The 20,766-nt window shown below is 39.0% G+C and overlaps 1 pseudogene; it reads left to right on the top strand.

Moving 5' to 3' along the window:
* Nucleotides 1–20,387: 20,387 nt before the first annotated feature.
* LOC143438708 (small nucleolar RNA SNORA17) lies at nucleotides 20,388–20,500 on the top strand (annotated as a pseudogene).
* The last annotated feature ends 266 nt before the right edge of the window (nucleotides 20,501–20,766 follow it).

The following is a 20,766-nucleotide window of genomic DNA, read 5'->3' as shown; positions in this document are numbered from 1 at the left end:
AAAAAATATGTCCAATGTTCCTAAGCACAAGAGGACTGAAGTGTGACTTATAGATTAGATGGATGTGTTAGATCAGCAAAATCTAGGCATGAGGTAGTGTTTCTTGTTTTTCATTGTTAAAGATCATTTTAAAGGCATTGTTAGTGCCTTTAAAAACAGTGCCACCACCACCATCACTACCATCTCTACTGCCACCACCACCACCACCACCACCATCCCAGCAGCAGCAGCAGGAGCAGCAAACACTACCACCATCATCCACAAAAACAATAAGAGGGGAGAGAGGGGAGAGAGGGGAGAGAGAGGAGAGAGGGGAGAAAGGGGAGAGAGGGAACAGAGGGGAGAGAGGGGAGAGAGGGTAGAGAGGGGAGAGAGGAAAGAGGGGAGAGAGGGGAGAGAGGGGAGAGAGGGGAGAGAGGGGAGAGAGTGGAGAGAGGGGAGAGAGGGGAGAGAGGGGAGAGAGGGGAGAGAGGGGAGAGAGGGGAGAGAGGGGAGAGAGAGAGGATATATATATATATATATATATATATATATATCACATATACATATATGTATGTATGTGTATGTATGTACACATGTATGAATTAGTTTATAGAACTGTGACCAGAAATTTTCAGAAATGCAACCCTGTATTTCCCCTAAGAGTGAAGGCATGAAGTGGCCTCTTGGAGGTGGCTTATTAATTGTTCATGAAAACTTTATAGAAAATAACTACCATAAGCAACAAAATTTGAATATACTGTACATTTTAATCCCAAATTATTCATAAACACAAACAAAAATACGTTTTGTGTAGATATAGTTAAGTAAACGAACTTACTAGCAATGTAAACATTCACAATTAAGAAGACAAATTAAATATACTGAAATATTCACTAGCCAAGAAGCATGTAATTATTTCTAGTTTACATAGGAATGCTTTAGAATCAGAACATTGTAGAGATACTATGAAAAGAATAAATTCATGAAAAGATATATTTCAATTTATTTTCACAAAATTAATGTTTGTTAACATATTTATCTTCTTTTTAAAAAATGGAATGGCTTTTTTAATGACTAGGAAACATTGGATAATAAAAACAAATTATAGCAGTGATCCATGTACAGAAAATGAAATTTAAAAAGTAATACTAATATTTAACTTTTTCCAATATAATACTTTTATTGATTCTTTGGGAATGTTGTGGTTTTAATAGATATGCCCTCCCCCCATAGAGTCATGTGTATGAATGCTTGGTCATAAAAGTGGTACTATTAGACTTGTGGCTTCATTGGAGGACATGTGACCTTATAGAGGAAATATGCCACTGTGGAGGCAGGCTTTGAGGTCTTAAATGCTCAAGTCACATCCAGACAGTCCCTTTCTGCTGCCTTCAGATCAAGATGCAGAGCTCCTCCAACACCATGTCTGCCTGCATGCCACCATTTTTCCTGCCACGATAATAACAACCAAACCTCTTCTGAACCTGTGAGCCAGACCCAATTAAATGCTGATCTTTACAAGAGTTTGATGTCGTCATGGTGTCTCTTCACAGCAATGAAAGCCTAACTAAGACAGGAGCTTCACATTAGGCATCCTGATCATGCTCTCTTCCTAGTCCTTCTATGTTTCTTCTCTCACCTTTGCTACCTCCCTCCACAAATAAATAAAAATAAAATTTAAAAAGAAAGAAGAAAAGTAGAAATATAAAAATACAAGTCCAATTTGTGTCAACTATATACTCATGGGAGCAAGGTCAAATTCTCAGTGGCCTGCCCTTAAATAGATCTGTGTAACGCAACTCCCACACACATGCTGGAACGTATCAATTGTGGTGATCTGCTGTTTGGCATCTTTATCACACTTTTTAAGAGTTCTCTTTGATGACTTCGTATTTAGGCTGTTACTCTTTTTGGGGAGTGTTGGGGGGGGTTGTTACAGAAGCTTTCCATGTCCCCTTTTCTCAACTGTGCATCTACCATCATTATTATCACTGCAAAAGTGGCTTTCTTGTTCTTTAAATTAGTGGGAGCATATGTTGTGGTCTTTGACATAGTTTCTTGTAATAGGACAGACCACAAACATGGCTCTTACTGTAGAAGGACCATGGACCCAGACAGTGCCCTTGTCACAGACATCACCATGGCCTAGGATAGCAGTGCAGACCACTCAAATGAGTATGGCTCCTAGAACATGGCCTACAGACATCAACATGGCTTTGGGCAGCAGCACTGATATATACACATAGCCTTGGTTGGTAACATGGGCCACAGACATCAACACTGTCCTGGCCATATCTGTACCACTGACCCACTCATGTGACCCTCCTCAGCAGCACCACAGAACTTGGGCATCAATATGGCCTTTAAAATCACATGCTACTCATATCAACATATTCTCTCCTCATGCCCTCCAACCCTAGGCAGCAAAGCCCAAGGCATCAGACAGCAACACAGACTGTATATGTTCACATGAAACTCTGGCTTCTTCATGGCCTGGGGTGGCAACATAGAACACAGACAACCAACATGGCCTCTAGTGATATTACAGACCACAGTGCTCCTTCAAAGAGGTCCAGAAAGTAAATCATATCATTGCCCAGGGTAAGCCTAAGTAAGGTAAGCCCAGGGTAGCCTTAAGGTAAGCCCAGTACCGGGCATGCACATGTTTGGAGGTGAAGTCTGCACCAGTATAAGCTCTAGGCCTCTGCAAACCACCCTTATGACCCTACTGGGCAATTGTAACATGTCAACCTCTCTTTTCTCTCTCACTTGTTACTGCCTTCATGTCTCCAGTTCCATTTCTCTCCATTCAACATGCACCACTCTGTTTTTCCATCTTTCCCATGTCTCCGTCACATGTTTCTTCATTGCATAGCCGCACTGTGTGGGGGTTTGGGGGGTGGGGCAGGGAGACCTGGGGAGTGCCTGAGTCAGTCTTACAGCCATACAAATGAATCTCTGATGAAGTTTTGAAGACATGTGGGTCCTGGTTGCAGACGTCCAGGAAAATAGCAGTGTATTAGTAAATAATAATGATGACAGGAGTCAAATCCTGTCACTTACTATCAATATATAAAATAAATCAAGGATGTCTCTCTCTCCTCCTTGGCTATGGATCATGACTAAAGTTTAACAGAACAAAATTTTCATAAGATATGGCAGCTCAAAACCTTTCACTTAAAAGTTGCTCAGTTTCATCTGGCATTGAGGACTGTCCCTGTAGTGTATAATATTAAAACACACACACACACATACACACACACACACACACACACACACACACACACACATATACACACACACTATCTCTGGTGAGTCATCGGCTGGTGGTCTCAGTCTGTTCTTAGCCTGGTACTAGTCCGTGACTGCATGTATTTTTTTTGTCAATACCTCTCCAGATCTCCAAGATAGCTCTCTCCTCACGGAGGGTGTCTCCTGTCAAACCTTCTCAGCCCTCACAAATTTCCATCCCTAGCTAAGACACACTCTCGCTTTCCCTGGAACTCAGTTGAATTGCTGCCGAAGGAAAACACCAGACAATCTTAGTTTAGAATCACTAGATAACATACATGATCACTAGGAGCAGCAGGTAAGAACCCTCCCTCAAACCAGAAGCCCCAGAACTGCAGCTGGGAGCCCAGCTCATTCAAGACCCATCAACCACCAAAACTCTGCCCTCACAAATACCACTCCCCTTCCACCTCCTCTGCTTGGCACTTCTTCCTAAGGCAAACTCCTAGCTGGTCTGCTCCTATGAAGACACCATATCCTGACCCATCCTAGAGGAACCACTGTACTCAGAGCAGTTGAGGAACCTGGACTCCCAGGAGCTCTAATATGCCCAGGATCATAAAATTTCAGGATCCTAGAGGCAGCCAGAATCCCAGGAGCTCTTTTACCTAGGAGCTCAGGATCACAGAATCACAGAGACAGATAGACTCTGAAGAGTTCTGACACAAGCAAGATAAAAGAAGAGACAGGCTCCAGTCAGAGAGAGTGAGTGCAGGTAGCACTAGACATAACCAGATGATGAAAGGCAAGCACAAGAACAGAAGCAACAGAAGCCAAGGTTACTTGGCATCATCAGAACACAGTTCTCCCACCATAGCAAGCCCTGGACACCACATCACACCAGGAAAGCAGGATTTAGAAGTAAAATCACTTCTCATGATGATTACAGAGGACTTTAAAAGGGACATAAATAACAACCTTAAAGAAATACAGAAGAACACAGGTAAATAGGTAGAAGTCCTTAAAGAGGAAACACAAAAATCCATTAAAGAATTACAAGAAAACACAACCAAACAGGTGAAAAAATGAAACAAAAACATCCAGGATCTAAAAATGGAAGTAGAAACAATAAAGGAATCTCAAAGGGAGACTACCCTGGAGATAGAAAACCTAGGGAAGAGATCAGGAGTCATAGATGCAAGCATCACCAACAGAATACAAGAGATAAAAGAGAGAAACTCATGTGCAGAAGACAAAATGGAAAACATTGACACAACTGTCAAAGAAAATGAAAATGCAAAAGCTCCTGACACAAAACATCCAGGAAATTCAGGACACAATGAACAACACTCTACTTAATGACGACTTGGTCATAAAAGATATAAAAACAGAAATTAAAGACTTTTTAGAATTTAATGAAAATGAAGGCTCTTTATGCCAAAACTTATGGGACACAATGAAAGCAGTGCTAAGAGGAAAACTTGTGCTTACAAAAAGAAACTGGAGAGAGCATATGCTAGCAACTTGACAGCACACCTGAAAGCTCTAGAACAAAAAGAAGCAAATACACCCAAGAGGAGTAGACAGCAGGAAATAATCAAACTGGGGGCTGAAATCAACCAAGTAGAAACAAAAAGAACTATACAAAGTAACAACAAAACCAGGAGCTGTTTTTTTGAGAAAAATCAACAAGATAGATAAACCCTTAGCCAGATTAACCAGAGGGCAAAGAAACAGTATCCAAATTAATAAAATCAAAATTGAAAAGGGAGACATAACAACAGAAACTGAGGAAATTAAAAAAATTGTCAGATCCTACTGCAAAAGCCTATACTCAAGAAAACTGGAAAATCTGGATGAAATGGACAATTTTCTAGACAGATACCAAGTACCAAAGTTAAATCAGGAGCAGATAAACCATCTAAATAGTCCTATAACCCCTAAAGAAATAGCAGCAGTCATTAAAAGTCTCTCCACCAAAAAAAGCCCAGGACCTGAACGTTTTAGTGCAGAATTCTATCAGACCTTCAAGGAAGACCTAATACTAATTCTCTCCAAACTATTCTACAAAATAGAAACAGAAGGGACACTACCCAATTTGTTCTGTGAAGCCACAATTACGCTCATACCTAAACCACACAAAGACACAACAAAGAAAGAGAACTACAGACCAATCTCACTTATGAATATCGATGCAAAAATACTCAATAAAATTCTTACAAACCAAATCCAAGAACACATTAAAACAATCATCCATCATGATCAAGTAGGTTTTATACTAGCAATGCAGGAATGGTTCAATATATGGAAATCCATCAATGTAATTCATTATATAAATAAACTCAAAGAAAAAAAAAAACAAAATTCAACATCCTTTCATGGTAAAAGTCTTGGAAAGATCAGGAATTCAAGGCCCATACCTAAACATAGTAAGCCAGCCAGTAGCCAACATCAAACTAAATGGAGAGAAACTTGAAGGAATCCCACTAAAATCAGGGACTGGACAAGGCTGCCCACTCTCATCCTACCTATTCAATACAGTACTGGAAGTCCTAGTCAGAGGAATTAGACAACAAAAGGAAGTCAAAAGGATACAAATAGGAATGGAAGAAATCAAAATATCATTATCTACAGATGATATGATAGTATACAAAAGTGACCCCAAAACTTCCACCAGAGAATCCCTAAACCTGATAATCAACTTCAGCAAAGTGGCTGGATATAAAATCAACTCAAACAAATCTTCTACTCAAAGGATCAATAGGCTGAGAAAGAAATTAGGGAAATGACACCTTTCACAATAGTCACAAACAATATAAAATACCTTGGTGTGAATCTAACCAAGCAAGTGAAAGATTTGTATCAAGAACTCAAGTCTCTAAAGAAGTAAATTGAAGATCTCAGAAGATGAAAAGATCTCTCATGCTCATGGATTGACATGATTAATATAGTAAAAATGGCCATCTTGCCAAAAGCAATCTACCGATTCAATGCAATCCCCATCAAAATTCCAAATTAATTCTTCATAGAGATAGAAAGATCAGTTTGCGAATTCATTTGGAATAACAGCAACAACAACAAAAACAAACCAAGGTAGGGAGAACTATTCTCAATAATAAAAGAACTTCTGGAGGAATCACCATCCCTGATCTCAAGCTGTACTACAGAGCAATAGTGATAAAAACTGTATGGTATTGGTACAGAGACAAGCAGGAAGATCAAGAGAATACAATTGAAGACCCAGAAATGAACCCACACACCTATGGTCACTTGATCTTTGACAAAGGAGCTAAAACTGTCCAGTGAAAAAAAGGACAGCATTTTCAACAAATGGTGCTGGCTTAACTGGAGGTCAGCATGTAGAAGAATGCAAATCGATCCATTCTTATCTCCTTGTACAAAGCTCAAGTCCAAGTGGATAAAGGACCTTCACATAAAACCAGATACACTGAAACTAATAGAAGAGAAGATGCGGAAGAGCCTCGAATAGTTGGGCACAGGCTCTATGATCAAGAATTGACAAATGTGACCTCATAAAATTACAAAGCTTCTGTAAAGCAAAGGACACTGTCAATAGGGAAAACAGCGACCAACAGATTGGGAAAAGATCTTTACCAATCCTACATCTGATAGAGGGCTAATATCCAATATATACAAAGAACTCAAAAAAGTAGACTCCAGTGAACCAAATAACACTATTTAAAAAAAATGGGCTACAGAGTTAAACAAAGAATTCTTATCTGAGGAAACTCGAATGGCCGAGAAGCATCTAAAGAAATGTTCAACATCCTTAGTCATCAGGGAAATGCAAATCAAAATAACTCTGAGATTCCATCTCATATCAGTCAGAATGGCTAAGATCAAAAACTCAGGTGATAGCAGATGTTGGTGAGGATGTGGAGAAAGAGGGACACTCCTCCATTGTTGGTGGAATTGCAAGCTGGTACAACCACTCTGGAAATCAGTCTGGCAGTTCCTCAGAAAATTGGACATAGCATTACCTGCGGACCCAGCTATACAAATCCTGGGCATATAACCAGAAGATGCTCCAACATATAACAAGAACATATGCTCCACTATGTTCATAGCAGACTTATTTATAATATAGCCAGAAGCTGGAAAGAACCCAGATGTCCTTCAACAGAGGAATGGATACAGAAAATTTGGTACATTTACTCAATGGAATACTACTCAGCTATTAAAAACAATGAATTTATAAAATTCTTAGATAAATGGATGGAACTAGAAAATATCATCCTGAGTAAGGTAACCTAATCACAAAAGAACACACATGGTATGCACTCACTGATAATTGGATATTAGCCCAAAACCTTGCAATATCCAAGATGCAACTGACAGACCATATAAATCTCATGAAGAAAAAAAACCAAAGTGTGGGTGCTTCAGTCATTCTTAGAAGGAGTAACAAAATTCTCACGGGAGCAAATATGGAGACAAAGCGTGGAACAGAAACTGAAGGAGGGACCATCCAGAGACTGTTCCACCTGGGTATCTATCCCATGTGCACCAAAGGCAGATGCTGATATAGATGCCAGGAAGTGCATGCTGACAGGAGCCTGATATAGCTGTCTCCTTAGAGGTCTGCCAGAACTTGACATATACAAAGGCTGATGTTCACAGCTAACCATTGAACTGATCAAGGGGTTTCCAATGGATCAGTTAGAGAGAAGACTGAAGGAGCTCAAGGGGTTTGCAGCCCTATGGTGAGAGCAACAATACTAACCAACCAGAGCTCCCAGAGTCTAAACCAGGAACCTGGAAGCACATAGGGAGGAACCCATGGCTCCAGAGGTATATGTCAGGGAGGATGGCCTTGTTGGCCATAAGTGGGAGAGAAGGTCCTTGGTCCTGTGAAGGCTGAATGTCCTAGAGTGGGGGAATTTGAGGGTGGGGAGATAGGAGTGGGTGGGTGGTTGGGGGCACATCATCATAGAAGCAGGAGGAGGGGGATGGTAGAGGGGGTTTTTGGGTAGGGGGGAATGTGGAAAGGGGATAACATCTGAAATGTAAATAAAATATCCAAGAAAAAATTAATTAAAAAACAATCTATAGTAAAATAATTTTCAATTAATATTATCAGTCTTAGGTTCACATATATGAATTTGTATGTAAATGTCAAATGCTTACATTAATTAATGTTGCCATATTGTCAACCTGATTAGATTTAGAATCACAGAGAAAACTGAGACAAAGCCTTAGGTGTGTCTCTGAGGGCACTCCAATGAAATCTCTCACTCTGTGATAGAAGACGCACCATGAAAGCAAAGATACTCAGTCTTGGACTGAGTTCTTGGGCATGAAAATTCCCTTGATTGAACCCATTCTTCGTTTCTTGATCCAGTGTGTTGGGCCTTAGACGAGGTAACTCCATTTAACCTGTTACCTTCAGTCACGTAGGACACAGGTAGAGGGTGTGATTAACAAGTCTCTACCTCCAGAGATTTAAATATTAATGAATTATCAAAAGGCCAGGGGCGTAGCTAATTAAGTTATTCCCTCCCCTTTTTCCTTCCCTATAAAATGAGACTCCCCTGGCCTTTGGCGGGGGTGGGGGTGGGGGTGGGGGGGTGGGGGGGGAAGCAAGTACCACCTACATCCATTTACCATGTCATGAACAATAAAGCTTTGGAAAACCGGACTCCACGTGTCTCATGGTCTCTCTGCCTGATTCCCAGCTTTTGGAACCCTGGAACTTTGCTGATGCAGCCGCCGGCCCGCCCACCGACAGCTGCGTGAATGTGGGACCCTCCGCTGGCGATGTGGGGAGTCCGCCCGGGACCCTGATGCCGGACTGCCCTGGGACCCTGCCGGGGACTCCCTTCCCCTGCCCGCGAGATTTCTTCCCCACACAGTGTGTAGCTCAGATGTAAACAGCTTCAGGGCACTATGACCCTAGATAACCACTGTGTCTTCGCTGATGTGATGAAGTGACACTCTGACCTAGAATGCATTTCCCTTTCTAAAGTTGTTCTTGACAGGTGCTGTGGTCCTAGTGGCATATAAACCACTACTATGATAACTTTTTCAGAACAGTCTTACTTTGAGGAAATTGTGCAGCCTGGAGCATACATGGGGAAAATCAATGGGAGACACCAGTGCTAGGAAGATTGGATTGACGGTCACTATGTGGTTGAAATGCTTGTCTTTTGGGCTTGGTCTATAATGAGAAATAAGAACTGTAGCTGTGAGCATACAGCATTTGGAACCTGTAGATAATTATGAGAGTATGCTTTGTGTATGATTAAGATAGTGGGGGAATGGGAGTTGAAGATGTCTACAAACTGTGAAACTATAATTTTTAAAATTATTTGCAACCGTACACAAGACAAAGAAAGCATAAAAGAGAACTGTGTGCCAGATACCCTTTGGCAACAGGAAAGAAAGAGAATTACTAAGTCAAATACACTTCAATTATCTAACAGCCAAAGCTTTCTTCATAACCTGAATTTCTTTACCCACTTAATCTGCCCTTTGGAGCATTGTAACTTCCATTATAACCATATATTTGTGGTTAACAGCTTAATCTTTTAGGGAGTCATCTGGCGTTCTTTTGTCTTCAACTTTTCATCTTCATCTATTTCATCTTCAGCTTTTCATCACCAACAGGTGAAAGAAAAAATATGAAGTCATAATTCTATACTATATAAGGAAGAAATAAGAAATGTATATGCATATGTATGTATGTATGTGTGTATGCTTGCATGCATAAATGTTCTAAAAGCAATATGCCTATATGTCAATTTTAATAACTACTGTTGTCTTGGAGTTGGCTATTATTCATTCTTATAATGCTTATGATATCTCATCAGTATTTTTAATACTTCATAGACAGTCAAACAGGTAAATTGAGAACCTGGAATGATATCACTTTGGGATTCAATAGCTGAACCAGCATGAGAACTAGTGATTCTCAATTCCCTCCACATGCCTTACATCTTCTAATTCCTAACATCCCACAAGTGAAGCAGGCATTTAGATGTTGAAATTTTCTTCTTAACTTGAAATCATTCTATTTTCCCCAAAAGAATGAAACACAATTTTATTTTGATCTTTCCAATGACGTTTATGTATTTACAGTTCATCTGCTGCTGAAACAGCAGTAAAGGAGTCTTTGAAGTAATCGTTGATGTGTATATTGGCAGAGCTGAAGATGAACAATGCCAGAAGACTCCCCAAAAGATTAAACTGTTAACCACAAATACATGGTTTCAGTTGAGAAGATTTATGTGTCACTGACCATATTAAGCCATTGTAGTTAACATTGTTCCTGAAAAAGTCATACATTGGGACTAGGCCAGGAAGATGTATTTGCTGAAATATAGTGTAATTTATAGCATGGATGCAGTGACTTTGCAGACTTTTCCATGTCAAAGAGTCAATAAAGAAGCCACATAGTGTTCTGCTGGCTCTTAGCCTTTAAACTTCTTTTTGGCACTTTCAAGATTTTCATCTTTCAGATGCACTGACTCCTAGCATTGAACTCATCTGTTTTATTGTACTTTGTGGAATAAAATATGATGCTTCTAAAACATGTTTCTTATGAACACCATTATGCTTGAGAACTCTTCAAACAGCCACTTGAAATATTAGATAGTAGAAATAGCGATAAAGCTTGGCATGGAGGACTGGGAGAAGTGTTATGAAGTAATCAGCATGGTCAGGGGCTCATCCCTTGGTTAAATACTGATCTAAGCCCCTATTATAGTTCAGTCTCAGTGGGGTGCATCACAATTGAGTGCTGACTCTAACTCCCTAAAGTTCTTAGAGACCTCAGAGTTTAAAAGCATGCTCTAAGTCATTTGGGTTTCTAAATTACCAAGAATAAATTATGGGTTCTGTGACCAGCTCAAGAAAGCACAATGCTTGCAAATATAGTTTCATTATGAAGAATACAAATCAAGAGTATCATCCAAATCAAGAGATGGAATACGAGCCTTTTGTGCTTTCTTCTCAAAGATCAGGAATGTAGCTGACCTAGCATATCAATGAACATTTAGAGAAGCCTCATTTTCCTGCTGTTTTCAGAAATGTCAAGGAGTTTTGACACATAGGCATGATTGACTAAATCACTTTCTAGAGCTTGGACTAAACCTTTAGTGCCCTGCCCTTCCTGAGTCTGGTGACTTAATTTCTCAAATTTCTAATTTTGTGATTGGTTTTTCCAGGCTTTATTTTAAAATCATATAGAGTTTCCTCATTAGAATAACAAAACTCCCATCACTCTAGAAATTGAACTCTGTATCAGGAACTTGGGACAAAAAGATGAGACAAACTCACAGTTATTCCACTAGCTGTATTATCTTGATGTTTAAAGGAATCTTTTGAGAGAATTATCTTTCATCCCTATGTTTAATACAAATAAAACAAAACAAAATAACAAAACAAACAAACAAAACAACCCCCCCCCCAAGATCAGAAATGTGACTCTGCATCCAAGGTATTCTTCAAGAACATGGAAGAATAAAGATTTGGGTCCAATTGATTCTGCTTCAAAGTTCATGCATCTTTGTTCCCTTTAAGCAAAACCAAGTGTACATGAACAGTGAATCCACTCTGAGAGTTAAGCATATCTATAATTATGTATTACTTTTTCCCTGATGATTAATAAAGTTTTGGGGGAGGAGCTTTATTTCTGATACACCAAGCCCTGTTTGATGGTAGATAAATATTCAACAAATCAACAAGCAAATCTGAATAAAGCCAGACTTGTCAGTTCCTGAAGTGAAAAGAGCAGAGAATTGTGAGTATGAATCACTCCTCTTACATTGGTAAGTAAATGTGTGGAAACAAATTGTTTTGGGATCTATTCAAGGAAGCCAGATATAGGCGTGAATATGAAGCAATGGTAGTGGAGAAAAAGCCCTTAGATTATGCAGATATTTGAATTCTATAGCAAGTGCCTTGTCCATGTGTGTGACATTAGGCTAGCAACACCTTTGTCTTCACTCTGCATGATTTCACTCTTCATTTTGTCTTTCCTCAGTCATGAAGTTTGGCACTTTGAGGTCTGGAAGTGATTACTCAGGACCTCATTCATTGCTGCCAAATATAGTTACTATGTTGTCACCTCTCTTCTTGCCTCTCTTCTGGAGCCACTGGTACTCCTAACCAACACTGCTGTGGAAATCTGGATCATAGGCCACTCTTCCCTGAGACAGCCATGTTTTATGCATCTATATATCTATTTTTTAAATATATTTAAAATTTTGTTATAATATTTATTTATACAACTATATTGTTGGTATTAATGTTAAGTCAGCATATTTTTAACCTAAAAAAGAGGATCAACTGTTGCAGCCCGTACTCTGCCTCAATGCTTTTGGGGCTAAGTGCTCTGGTCAAGAGAGAGAGTGGGGCTCTTGGGGCAGGAGACTCGAAGAATGGAGACAAGACAGGGTGTGATTCAGTCTCAAGTCTCTCTTCAAGACTCAAGTCTCTAGTCTCAAGTCTCTTTTCTTAAGTCTCTTTTATTGAAGGGAATTCTGAGGTATTTATATGCTTTTGCCATGTGCCTTGTAGGCGCGTGGATACCACATGCCTTGTAGGTGTTGATATGACGTAAGCCTTACAGGCGTGGATAGCGTGGATAGCACGTGAACTGCATGCCTTGCAGGCGTGACTACCACGTGCGCCTTGCAGCTGGGGGCAGTAAACAGCAACACAAAATATGTGGGATATCAGAGTGTGTTTCAGCTGTTGTAGGTTGTTGAAAACCAAATCTCTTATCAGAGTATATGGTTCCAGATGGCTGCAAAGATAATCTAGCCGCTTTCTGCTAAAAGTCGGCTCCCAACAATCAACAAATCCAATCAAATACAAACTAGTTGGTTGTCTCCATAAAAGTTGACATGACTATACTTATGAGCATATTTACCTAACACGTTGGTATTAAGTCTCAAAAAAAGAAAACAAAACAAACAAATAACCAAAACATACAAACAAACAAAAAACAAACCTCCTACCCCTTATCATCAACAAAACCTGGGATGTTACTTCTCAAAGCAACCCAAAGAAACTCAAAGTAAGACAAATTTCTCTCAGTATCTGTGGCCCCAACCAGCACTGTTTTGTAAGGTATTTAATAACCCTATTAGTTTTTAACAACTCAGCCAGGCCCTATGCCCCAAGAGTCATTGTCCTATTGATTTATTTAATCAGCTTTAGCACAATTACTGGGTGATTTTCCCTAAATTATTTTCTATGTTAGTCTGCTATTTCTCAGCTGCATTCCCCAAGTTACTTGGTGTTTGAATCTTGCCTGGGTTATTTCTGCTCCATCAGTTTGCCCTCAGGTAGTACTTCTCTCCCTTGGCCATATGCTCCTGGTTCATTCTGTTTAATGGAGACCTCCTACTCTGTCTATCGTCTTTCTTTTCCTCTCTCCTCTCTCTCCTACCTGCAACCCTCAGCCTAGAACCAAAGACTCTGCCTACCTCTAGTCTTCTCAGTAACCTGCTGTAGTCAATTTCTTTTAACTAGTCAGAGTAGACTAGCAAGCAAAGTTTATACAACATCATTTGGTGTACATGAGAATGTTCTAGTCTAGACCCCAACCAAAATTTGGGAACCAGTATTTAGCATTTGAATATATAGCAACCCCAGACCAACCCCCAACACAGCACTTCAATCCAACATTAAATCTCTCTTCTAGGGGCTGGGCTTCTGCTTCACTTCCTTTAGCTTCTGATTCTTTATAACTTCAGCCATTTTGGTCAAGCAGTCTCCTGGTCTCCTGAATCTCTATTGGTCCACTTGGCCCCCTCTCTTCTCTCTGATTTCCATGACTCCATCATGCCCTCATTCTGTCTGCAGGTCATGTTCAGTCTGGACTCTTCCAGATGCTTCTGGATGTTCTCTCTCTCTCATGTCTACAATAAATTTTCTCCTCTCCCATATCTTGGAGCAGCCATGTCCTCATTTTTTCAATCAGTTGGAGTTGTAGATCATAGGCTTCATAACTGGATAAGGCTGTCAGTGTTTTCCCATTGTCACTGAATTTTCCTAAGTAGTAAATGTTTGTTTATCCCTACTGTTAAGTGTCTCCTTGAGGGCTAGCTTCTACTTTATCCATCTTAAGGATAGTGAGAATAAAAGCTCAGCAAGGTTACATCAGCTGCTAGAAATGACATATAGGTGGAACTTGCTAAACTCCAGGGCTTGAAACCAGATTATAAGTATTCATTTTATGATGCTTCTGTCTTTTATCTTTTTAACTGATATGCTCATTTAGACTCTCATGGATTTCTTGCATTATATTAATTACCACTAGCTTTCCTGATTCTTACCATGATACATACCTCTGCTGGTTACTGAAAGGCAGTCCAACCTTCTCACACTCCTGGTCATTACATTCTTCAATAGCTTCCCACTAGACCACATAAGCCTTGGTGCTTCCTTTGACCTTGTCTCACCACACTAGCTATTGATGTTCTATTTCCAGATTTACCTATTCTTGAGCTGAAACCTTTTCCCTTTACTTACCTACTGAACATCCACCCATATGATCAGAACTATGTTGTTGTTGTTAAACTGTGCATTTTTATGTTAATGTAATCTCAGACTTAAAAGAAACTTACAAGAAGAATGCAAAGAATTTCCCTATTCTTTTGACTGGGCTTCTCCTGATGTTGAATATACTATATTTTCTCATTTCTTTGTTTCTTTTTTGTTTGTCTTTTTAAAATTTTTTTTCAGCAAAAGTTATTTATTTATTACAAGTGTGCATAGATAAGTGAAAATACATGGTTAATCTTCCAAAATATTTTTATTGTTGTGAATTGATAATTTTATTGAAGTCTCCTTGGGAAAAAGTGTCTCAAAATTTAACTTCCTTTGCTGCAAAGATAATTTTAAAATGACATATTATTCATTAAGCATGAAATAAAACCAGCAGGATAATTATTATTACTAATTAATAATAATAATAATTATTATTAATATCATCAATATTTCAAGGAACATTAGGTTGCTCCAGAAGAGGCCAACTTGGCTTGAAATAGATGATAGAGTCAGTGTAAAAAGATATCTAAAATAAAAAAAAATCTCAGGGGATAGAGCTTAAATTATTGTTTAGAAACACATATATAGTAGTACCCAATTAAATAGTACCCAATTAAATATTTAAATGGGTTCTGGCAGTGGTGTATTTCTTGCTGCCCACTCCAATGTTCTGGGTTCCCAAATGAAAGATACACATTTTATTTTGATATGCCTAAAATGGCTCAATGGCTGGGCCACTTTCTCTGATAGTCTTGAGTTATTACTTACTAAATTTTATATTCTATCTTTTTTTCCCTGGACCCCATCATGGTGCCCTCATGGTGCCCCAGCTCCTACATGGTGGACATGTTATCTGTCCTGAACTTTCTCAGGCATAGAATTTTTCTTCTCCTCCTCCCGACATGATGGATCTCCTTCTTCCTCTCCTTCTGTCTCTAAATCCTAAAAGTCCGGCCTCTGTCTGCCCTGACCAGCTATTGGCTGCCAGCAACTTTATTTACCAATCAGAACCAACCGGATGCAGGGTCCCTAAGTGGCTTATATGCAGAAGTGCAGATTCTCATGCTAACAGTTTTGGGGACCCAAATTAACATAATATAAGCATCATTAGGCCAAACCCGCCACACACACATACTTTATTGATTTTATTTTATTAAAGTAAGACAATAGGATTCACCTGAGCCTAGTAGGCCACACCAGCCTGTAATGCTTGCCTTTACTCTCAGCACAGGGGAGGTAGAAGCAGGTGGAGCTCTGACTTCATGACTAGCCTGGTCTTCAGAGAAAGTTCTAGAAGAGCTATTCAGAGAAACCCCTGTTTCAAAAAACAACAACAACAACAGAACACCTGTCTGCTACTGTAATAATTACTTTGCCTTTGCATATTCAAAGAATCCAAATGATACTACATTTTTGAGTACAGTAAATCAACATTGTGATTATAATATTATCTAATATGTGACCATATTCTAAATTTCATATTCAAAAAGTATGACAATACAGAATATTTTCAGTATGGTTTCTAAATGATTCAACATTTCGTCCTAATTCATAGATGTTCAGTTAAATTCTGAAATTGATGAAACACCAACAGAGATTCTCATTCTGCATCAACCCTGGATGCTTTGTACTTGAGTGGCTGCATTTCTATTTACATGGGAGAATAACATTTTACATTATAGAATAATAAATACACTTAAAAACTCCATAAATCTTTAGTGGTTTACTTGTGTTTCATTTGTAAATTCAGAACAATGTATAACAGAAACAAGCTAAATAAAACATTCAAAATGAGCTAGATATGGTGACATATATTTGTAATACCAGCACTTGGTAATGTTAAGTCATCCTCAGCTAAAAAGTTTGAGGTCAGTCTGGAAAACATCAGATTCTGTCTCAATAAAACAAAATGAAATTAGGAAAAGAAAATAAAAGGAAGAGGAAAGGGAGGAAGAAAGAAATTCATGTCTAACAAATTATTTGAAATGATTCTTTATTCATTCTGATGATGTTGGTGCCTTTTCAGGTACAGTGACTGATTTATTTATTCACACACTCATTTATTTATATTACTTGTGATTTCTTAACCACTCACTTTGGATTAAATCTCCAGAAGGTTTATTATGATTACATACACTTACAAAAAAAACCATGTGGGTATTATGGGTATATGAACTAAATTCAGAAAGAAAAGGTAATAAGCATTCTCAAAGGATGAGATATATTTTTAAATGTTTGAAAATACATTTTAAAATATTTCTTAAGTATTTGTTGCTATAGGTAGGACTCTCAAAAAAGTATCATACTCCAGCTATCCCATTGTCAATTGGATACTGATACTGAGGACAATACTGATACTAAGGACACTTTATAGTTACAGAGAGCTTTTTATGGGCTACACATCAAGACAAAGAATTAACAGAGATGCCATCATCCTAATAGTTACAATTCTATTTATTGCCCATCTTACAATGAAAGAAGCCGAGGTCTGTGGAGGTGAAAGATTTTGCTCAAGAGGCATAAGACTCTAGTTTTGCTTATAATACTATATTTTGTTTCTTGTAAAATAATATGACTAATTCAAATATTTTCTAGTGTATCGTTAAATTATACTTATTTCTACAACACTTTGTTCTCTTAATAGTTTGTGTTGTTTGTTAAAATGAGTTGTTTGCAGAAGACTTGGTATTCATGATCTTTTAACGATATGACACAGTACATCGAGCTTTTGAACCCACAGTAATTGAATACGAGGCCTTTAAAGTTACTGTTGGGTTCTTTGGAAATTCAGTTGTGTTCCATGGTGTTTTGCTAGGGAAAACACATGAAGGACTGTTTTCCTGATGCAGACACAGGTGAAAAGATGTTTTGCTAAAGCAGACTTGTGAGGGAGAATTTCGCTGAAGCAGACACAAGCTAAAGTAAGAACATGGAAGTACACATGATGAAGGATTCTTCCCTAATGATACGCTTGTATTGGTCTGCCTTACATTGTGTAGTTGAGCTCCATTTGTTGGGACTTCATAAAGAGAAACTTACCAAAAAACTTTTGGCGGTATGCTGCAGCTTCTTGCCACTTTAGCAGACTTGAGCTGATTGGCAGAGTGATGTCAGCTGATACAGACTCATGTGCTGAGGCAAGATACATAGTGAGGAAAGACATATGGTGTCCTGTGGCGACACATAATGTTCAAAGGGAGTATAAGTAAGACTCAAAGAACTGTGAGGAGAGCTTGGCTTGCTTGCATAGCTAAACACTTCTTGCTCTCGTCTTCACTGATCTACACTTTGCTAAGAAAGGGACAGCTGAGAACTGCTCCTGGTGTCCCAAATTACTTCTGGGGACCATTCCAATTTGGCTGAGGCATGGTTGCCTTTGCTATGTTGTGCCACTGCTGCTGCTATACCAACACTCCTGAACTGGACTGCTGGTGTAGCCATGAAGTGTTTGTGAGTGGAATAGATCCAACTGCAGCTGGTGACCTGTGAACTCAACTGCTGATTACTTGATAATGCGGATGAAATTTGCTCCAAAGAACCATTCCTAATCATATAATAATACTCCCCCGTATCTTTTCTTTTCCACTACCTCTGGTGGGTTGGGGCTACAAGGGAGGTTAAAACATTTAAGAACCGTCATTAAAAGTAGGCTTTGAAAAAACTAAAAGTTACACATATTTGTTTCTCTTTCTCTTGTTCAATGTAATTTGTGCCACATTGTGTGACTTGCAGGGACAGAAGTAACTAAAAAGACTTAAGCTGGCAAACAAAGAAGCAGATTCTAGTAACCTTCAAAAATAGCTCATATGTAGAACAGAAAATTGTGACACACAGAACATTCTCTTCAAGTCTTAATGAAGTTCTAAAGGTGCTATCACATTTAATAACACCTTACTTCTCTATTCACTGTGCATTCATTAGGACGCTGCAGTTCAAAAGAGTTGGTGTATTTTTCTATTAATTAAATGGTGTGTGTGTGTGTGTGTGTGTGTGTGTGTGTGTGAAATTAGGAAGTTTGAATTTTACCTGACCTTCTCTGATAGTTAATATTTATTATTAACTTAATAGTATCTATAATCACTTATCAGACTAGCCTGTGGGCATGCCTGTGAAGGCTAATCTAGGTTAGGTATATCTCTGGGCGTGTCTATGAGGAACTGTATAAAGTAGGTAATTGAGATGGTAAGGCCCATCCTAACTCAGGAAGCACTAATCTATGGCTAAAGTCTTGCACCAAATAAATGCAGAAGCTAATCATGAAAATTCATCTTTCCTGGCTATGGATATAATGTGACCAGATACTTCAAGATCATTCCAGCATAGCTTCTCTACCATTAGAACTACATTCTTGAGCTACAAGACAAATACACAACTTTTTAAAATTATGCAGTTAGGATATTTTGTTGAGAAACTTCAGAATGATTTTGAACCCTAAATTCCCATGAAATTGAGTAAGAGAAGGATTACAATATACATAACACACTACCATTATGGAGATGGAGATTCTAGGAAACACCATCTTAGTAACTGGAAACTCAGTTGCTTTTTCTCTTTCTTGAAATATTTTTTGACACATACACCATATCACAATTCTAAAAGAACCCTATTCTTAAGTGTTCTTTTAATCCTAGAAAATGTTTCCAAGTTCTCTTTGCCAGGTTTCAGTGTGAATGCTCAGTGTGAATATTTCATGCTGACTTGTGAAATAGGTACTGGAATTTACTATTGGTCATGAGACAGTACTGCCTAGAGATCTTGAAGGGCCAGTGTAAAATGAAAATATAGGGACTTGTCTTAGGGTTTCTATTGCTGTGAAGAGACCCAATGACCATAGCAACTCTTACAAAACAAAACATTCAATTGGAACAGGGTTGCAGTTCAAAGGCTTAGTCCAGTATTATCATGGCAGGAAGCATGGTGACATGCAGGCAGACAAGACGGAGAAGTAACTGAGAGTTCTACATGTGGGTCTGAAGGCAGCAGAAAGAGAGAATGACACTGGGCCCAGCTTGAGCAAGTGAAACCTCAAAGACTACCTGAGTAACACATTTTCTATAACAAAACCACACCTACCCCAACAAGGTCACATGTCCTAATAGTGTCACTTTCTATTAGCCTATGGGGGCTGTTTTCATTCAAACCACTGTAGGACCTTTGTTTAAAATTACTGATGATTTTAAGTTGACAACAATGGTAGAGCATTAAAACAAGGAGATACCCTTTGTAGCATTGAGTTCCATTTGGTTTTTCAAAAGTCATGGTGTGAAACCAGTCCTGTATAGCTAGCTAACTTGTTTTTTTTCTTAAGGTGATAAGTGACTTGTTTGTTTGTTTGTTTGTTTGTTTTTTCACGCATGTGACCTATCTGATTCATAAGCCAACATTCTTTTCACTGGACCATTATGACTAGGAAAAATAGGCTACTTACCTCTTTTTGCTAGGTTTTTTTTTTTTTTTTTTTTTTTTTTTTTTTGAGGATTTTCAGCAAGCATAAATTAGAACTTCAGGCCTCATCAAAATGGGATTATAGTTGTCTTTAACCCACACTGTACGTAGCCTCAAAGATATCCCTGTTTTTTCATGGCTGCTGGACTGCCTTGTATGTACTGTCATCTACCATGGGTTCTGTAGATGAAAAGTATAGCAAGATCTGCCTCCAGAGGTGTTGCAGGTGTGGCTGCTGTGTCACATGTGTGTCACATAGCGCAGAGGCTATGTCTATGCTCAGTGTTCTGATCTATGATCATCAGATTAGTAGCCTAACATTCCCTGAAAAAAGAGGGCCTGAGATGACCATCAGTCTGATGCCAGGCAGGCCTGGATGGGGAGTGAACTGGAGACTAGATGGACCTCATCTAATACCATGAACCTAGGCTAGAGTGACCACAAGATAGAGAATCCTCACATGGGGACATTCAGGCAGGCTTGGTAAGGAGCAAGACAGAGGCAACCCACCAGACGAGCACTATGGGGCCTGGACAGGGAGCTAGCATGAGAGGACCATCAGTCCAGTGCTGTACAGGCTTGGGGGCA

The sequence above is a fragment of the Arvicanthis niloticus genome, chromosome 25 (assembly GCF_011762505.2).
Source record: "Arvicanthis niloticus isolate mArvNil1 chromosome 25, mArvNil1.pat.X, whole genome shotgun sequence".
Classification (NCBI taxonomy): domain Eukaryota; kingdom Metazoa; phylum Chordata; class Mammalia; order Rodentia; family Muridae; genus Arvicanthis; species Arvicanthis niloticus.
Note: the sequence above shows the minus strand (reverse complement) of the source record. Positions and strands in the feature narration are given on the sequence as shown.